This window comes from Pteropus alecto, unplaced genomic scaffold (genome assembly GCF_000325575.1).
Source record: "Pteropus alecto unplaced genomic scaffold, ASM32557v1 scaffold45, whole genome shotgun sequence".
NCBI classification, from domain to species: Eukaryota; Metazoa; Chordata; class Mammalia; order Chiroptera; family Pteropodidae; genus Pteropus; species Pteropus alecto.
The window spans coordinates 34,444,956-34,451,591 of NW_006442491.1; the positions used below are offsets into that span (position 1 = coordinate 34,444,956).

At 44.8% G+C, this 6,636-nt stretch overlaps 1 long non-coding RNA gene across 1 annotated transcript in view; it reads left to right on the top strand.

Annotated features, from left to right (window-relative positions):
• Positions 1-3,585, top strand: part of LOC112470991 — a 10,581-nt gene extending 6,996 nt beyond the window's left edge. Inside the window, exon 2 of the long non-coding RNA XR_003043114.1 lies at positions 605-3,585. This is a non-coding gene — a long non-coding RNA (uncharacterized LOC112470991). The remainder of the gene's footprint in view (positions 1-604) is intronic.
• Positions 3,586-6,636: the final 3,051 nt, after the last annotated feature.

The window sequence follows — 6,636 nt, forward strand, 5'->3', positions numbered from 1 at the left end:
GATCCTTGAACAACACAGGTTTGCACTGTGCATATCCACTTACACATGGGGTTTTTTCCCCAATATGTACAGTGCTGTAAATCTATTTCCTCTTCCTTATGATTTTCTTAACAGTTCTGCCCTAGCTTACTTTATTGTAAGGATACAGTATATAATACATATAACATACAAAATATGTGTGTTAATTGGCTATTCATGTTTTCAGTAAGGCTTCAGGTCAACAGTAGGCTATCAGTAGTTAAGTATCAGGGGAGTCAAAACTTATACGCGGATTTTCGGCTGCAGAGGCTCGGCACCCCTAAGCCCCACGTTGTTCAAGGGTCAAACGTAGTGAGTATCAGCTTCCCCAGAGGGCTCTGTGTAGGACTCATCTGTGAATACACCGGGGACTCTAGTCTCAGCTCCCCTGATGACACTTACATTAGACCTGGCACCGGAGAGGTTCCACGTTTGCAAGAAGAACAGTCGGAATCTCTAACCTCGCTGTCCTTTTCCTTCCCCCTCTCCCTTTGGGGTGACATAAATGGCCTAGTAAGTTGTTTGTATAGTTGGTCACTTAGGAATGTTTTTTTTGTTTTTTTTTTAATTTTCCGGAATGAATCAGACCGTTAACTCCATCAAGAGCACGGATTTGTCCAAACTCACGCTCGGCCACGCCTTCCACATTTCTCCACCTTGGGACAGGTCGAGTGGACTAGAGCACTGATATTTCGAAAAACTTCTCTGCCAACAGCAAGGCCGGTGTGGCCCCGGGAGGCTAGCTGATAAGCGCTGCCATTTACTGCATTCTCGATGTGTGCTTTTTACTCCATAACTCATTCAATCCTCCTAAGGACCCTTTGAGGGAGGGCGTGTATTTTCCCATTTTTGTAGATGGAAGAACCTGGGCACAGAGGGATCACAGGACTCTGCCAAGCCCGCTGGTAATAAGCAGCAAAGTTAGAGTAAATCTAGCACCTGCCTCCAGGGCCTTCGTCCTTACCCACAGGTATGATGGCCTCCCCCGCCGGGTCTCCAACCTCAGCTCCCAACTCCCCCTTTCCCCCTCCCACTGGCCAAGCCTCACCCCCACACCTCATGGTGTATCCCCAGGACCTTGAACCATGCCAAGCGCACAGGGATGTTCACTATACACCGGGCGAAAAATGAGGAAATGGCCACACGTGCCAGGCAGCGGATATCCACTATCTCTTACATTCTCCTAGAAACATAACCAAATGACTATTTTTAGTCTTGCTTTACACGCAAGAGGTTAAGTATGCCTTCAACCCACAGAATGCACACCTACTGTTATGTGCCTGGCGTTGTTTCCCACATGCTGGGGACACAACCGTAAGGTACGTGAACTCTTGTGTTTACAGTGCCCCCATTCCAGCAGAAATGCAGACAAGCACATGTCTGTCACACTGATCTTTTCAAAAGTCAGATCTGATTACGTCAGGGCCCTGCCTAAAACTCTCAAGCTCTCTCAGGACCAAAACAGAATTGCGGACGATGTGGCTGGCAGGAACTGGCAGACCCTGCGAAGGCTTCGGATTTTACTCCAAGGGCACGGGAAGCCACTGAAAGAAAAGGGAAGTAAAATCGAGAAAGAACTACTGAACTTCACGATTATCTCCTCAAAGATCTCATCCTGGCCAAACAAAGAGGACATGGAAGACTTGACGACGCTGTGGTCCTTCAACTTCACGCAGACAGACACCTTCCTCTTCAGTGTCCAGGCTATGACCATGAGAATCAAAGCTGTCACTGATGAGAACGTTTGGCGCTGGGCTAGCTGTCATCCTAGCAAGCTTCACCCCTTTAGTTGTTACTGCCTTTTCTTTAAAAAGAACAAACTGAGACTCAGGATGGTTAAGTAGCCCGCCTGACGTCACGGGGCTAACAGTTTGTGTCCCTACCCTCCCTCCAGACTACACCGAGGCCAACGGGCCATTTGAACCTGAGGTCAAACCTCAGCTCTGCCACCAACCTAAATTTCCTCACTTCTAAAAATCTACACTGATGTACATTTCTAGACACTCTATTTCCTGAATGTTCACCAGTCGACCGTGTGCAGCTCTGGGGCAAGGGTAAAACATCCTCCCCCTAACCCTCCTCCCCTCCCCCCATTTCTGGACCAGCAAGAGTTTACTTGGTCGCCCCCGGGCTAGTCCCCTCCCTCCTCCCTCCTCGGTCACTCCCTTGCATTCTTGGTGTACCTGTGTACTTATCGGTCTTCCCCAATACACGGCAACTCTCCTTTGAAAGCAAGGAAGAAAGGTCATGCAAATTCACGTCCCAACAGCAATTAGCAGAGTGCTTTTTGCATAGAGCTGGGAGGCAACAAATGTTTATAAAATGGAGGTGTCCTGGACTAGGTCTCACAGGCCTTTACATGGCCCCAGGAGCTAATCAGTTAGTAGATCTACAGACCCTACTATCATCCCACGAGCTCACACACACACCCTTTCCTTTCCGTTCCGTTCCCACTGTCCTTGTTTCTTGTTTTCTTCTGATCTGTATAATAATCTCATAACCAGTTCTCTTGAATCTGTCTTCTTCCTAGCCCAGAACAGCTTTTTCCAAACCCCACTAATAACCATCCTACAACTGCCCTGTGCAAAAAAATCTCAAATTTTACCAAAATAAGTCAAAATAAGTTTCCTCTCTTAGGATGTAAAACCACACCGTGGCCCCAGCCAACCTTTTAACCAGATGCATTCCAGAAATATATACTGACAACTCCTTTGTCCCAGCCGCTTGGCTAAATAGTGATTAAAGAGAGAGGTACAAAACAAATTGTATTTCTGCCCTCGTGGAGCTTATATCTTAATAGGAGAACTATAGACATTAAACATATTTTTTTAAAAAATAAATAGATAAGCATATAATTATAGTACCTGCCCTAGAGTAATAATCAGTCAAGGTACACAAGAAGCACACACAAGGGTATTCACTGCAGCACTGTTTATGATAGCGAAGAATTAGAAATAACCTGCATGTCCATCAAAAGGAAAATGGCCACATAAACTATGGTATATCTAAATTTAAGAATACAGACAGCGGTCAGAAAGAACGATAAGTGGCTAAATCACCAGGACATTGTGGAGGAAAAAATAAAAGAATCAAGCTATGCCGTTTTTTTTAAAGCACACACACTATATTTTCTAAAGGAAATATATGAACATGTATAATATATAACTATGTGTCTGTATATATGTATACACATAATACATACCTATGTTTATATATACACACATAAGAAACATGGATGCCGATCATTTCACTGTACAAATATTGAATAATTACACTGTGCGCCTGAAACTAATGTTCTATGTTAATTATCTCTAAATAAATAAATGAGAAATAAATACATATGCAAATACCTTAAAGTTGGGAAGACCCCATACCAAAAGTGGTTAATTCTTACATGTGGGCAAAGATCCAGGTCAATATTTAGTGGTGGCTAAAGGTTTTGATCTTTTTACATGTAAAACATTGATATTTCACCTGTATAATTAAAACTTAGCTTCCCATTAACACAATTCCATACTGTGCTCATGCTGTGTTCAAAAATGAAAAATAAAATGTTTAGGGTTTCCATATGCTTTTTGATAAACATCTGATAAACCATTCTCTGCTTACCTATCTCCTTGCTCTGTGCCTGCTCCCTCGCTTACCCTGACGTGAATCTCCCCAAACCACGTGCCATGTACATGCAAAAATTAATCTGCACCCATCCTACACATCCCCCAAGGTCTCCTCCAAATGCCACCACTCTCTTTGTTCAGTCATCCTTTGTTCAGGGCCTCCATTATGACATTTGCTGGGTTATGCCTCGCCCTGGATATGTGTTTGTCTTACCGCCTGACCAGGCTACATGCTCCTTAAAGGGAGGGCCAATTTCCTCCACGTGTGGCTTAGGGCCCGCACACAGGAAGTGTCCCCATATTTAGTTGTTCTACTTAATTAAATAAACATGCCCTCTGGGTTCTTAAAATTCACTCATTCATTTACTTTCTCACTCCACAAATATTTACAAAGCGCCTACTGTGTACCAGCCACTGTACTAGGTGCTGGGTATGCAGCAAGGAAGTAAACCTATCAAAACGCCTGTCCCTGTGGAGTTAACGTTTAATATGATGGTGTATTAAATGATAAATGCTGTGGAGAAAAATAAGGGGGGGGCAGGTAAGGGGTTGAGAAATAGAGGAGGTGGTTGGGGGTGATGTTCGATAGGCTAGTCGGGGAAGACTCCACAGGTGAGGACGTCTGAGTAAATATCTGAAGGGGAGACAGTGTGAGCCATGCGGAGTCCCAGGCAAAGAGCATCCCAGGCTAACGGACTGGCATCCGAAGAGCGCGAAGAGGTTTGCCCAGCGGCTCAAGGAAGCCAGCATGGCATTTTGGCAGGTCTGGAGTAAGACGAAGAAACAAGTCAGAAAATTAAGAGGGAGGAGGGAGATGCTGATCGCTCACGGCTGGGCCACTGGGGCGTTGTAAAGGCTGGATTTTACTCTGAATGGACTTGAGAGCCCCTGAATGGTATTAGAATAATAATGACCTGGCTTGGATATTAAGAGGTTTATTAAGCGGACGGATAAAACCAAGGATACTCCTAAAACAGCAATGACGAAAGTCTCCTTTGCCGAAATCACTCAGATATTTAAGGGCGTCCATATTTTCAGGTTACTTTTACAACAAGAACAACGATAATGGTAAGAAATAAGGATAAGAATAGAGGAAAATAATACAATTGACTGAGCCCTTGCTGTGTACCAGTCTATCTCCACATCCAATTTATCCAATCACGGTGTTATTTAACTCACTAGGCAGATAAAACTGTAACCACGAGAGATTAACTAGCTTTCTGACTTACTAACTTGTTACTCGAGGTTCTACAACAAGAATAAAGTGGAATTCTAGCCCAATCTAACAGCCCATGCTGACTCATGCCATTCTTTTTGTACTAAGCGGCCTTCGGAGAATAGAGAACAATAATAGCGATCGTTGATTAAGTATTTATTAGAGGCCAAGCTCACTATATGCATCACGTCTGGATACCCAGGCAGAGTCAGGACCCCTGAGTTCTTTCTGGGTTCGAACCAAGGCTCTGGGCTGCCTACCAGCTGTGTGGCCTCTGCCAACCACACTTGAGCTCCCTTTGCCTCTGTTTCCCCATTCTACAGTTGGAGGTAAGATTACTCACTGACCAGTGTATTCGGGAGGAATCAACAAGTCCTCACTCATAAAATGCTTCCGGGAGAAGTTGGCACATAGTAAGCACTCAATTAAGACACGCTATTATGATAAAGGCCATTGCCCAGGGCACAGAAGCTCAGCACGCAAAGCCACGTCTGTTCTTAACCACTGCAGGGCCCAGCCAGGGGCTTTACTGGAACAGTGAAGCGAGTATGTTTCTAGCGGGCGAGGGACACAGTCGGATTTGGACCCGGATTTGTCCGCTCCAGGACCGGAGTAGCTAGTTCTGAATCAGCAGCTGGAGTCTAAACCACCCAATATAAACACAACAAGAAAGATACCTGGATCTGGGTGATCCTCAGGAAGTGGGGCGACGACCCGCCTTTCCGTGCTCCTTGGGCATCTTCTCGAAACAGGGCGTCGAGCGAGATCCCAGAGACCGCGGACGCAGTGAGCGTGGGTGGGGCGGGGAAGGATGAGCTCCCGGCGGGTAAGGTGTGTCCCCTCAAGCCACGCCCCCAGGCAGGATACTAGGATGGGTAAAATGCAGGAGAGCAGATTAGGGTCAGAGCCACACCCTCGACGGGCGTAGAGTGAAATGACCAAAAAAATCAGGAGTCTAGACTCAAGCTCAGCCAGCGGCTCTCAGCGTCAGTGGTGTGGTCCATGCAACGCCTTGACCCCTACACGTGGAGCCCGCTGGGCTTTTTGCTCAGCAGCTCCCAAAACGAACACAGGTAGTTTTCTCAGAAACCAGAACTGAATAAAATACGGCCTTCAGAGCCTGCCTGGATCCAAATCCTGACTCCATTGCTCCGCTGCCGGGAGACCTGTGGCCAGTGGCCTGTAAAATGGGAATAATAATGTCGCCCAGAGCATCTGGGGCTTCTGAGCATTAAATGAGCTGATGGCGGTGAAACCTTAAAACTTTCCCGCCTACGGCGACCACTTAATAAACATTAGCCAAAATGACATTAGCCATTATTCTCCCTGGATGTCTTCCTGTTCTAAAACAACCCTTCGAATTAACTAAAAATCCCTTTGGCTCCTTTGACAACTTTTCTTTTTAATGTGGTTATCACATTTTGTTGAGATATATATATGTATGTGTGTGTATATATATATATATAATATATATAATATATATACATATATATACTTTTTTAAAAAAAATACCAAGCCTGCATGTCCTCTTAAAAATATTTTAAGAGATTATGTTTTGTTCCCACTTGTTTTGAAAAACGACTCAGCATCATCATCGAGTGGGATTAAAACAGTGAAAAGCAAATGAGGACAATAGGATCATCTTTCCTGAACTTTCCTCCCCCCTCAAAAAAAATTTATTATTAAAGATTCAGATGTTGGGCTTTTAAAGACCATCTTGCTAAGTATTTTCTTATCGAGTTCCTTTTTTTTCCCCTCCCCCATAAACACGACGGTAGAGATAGTTCT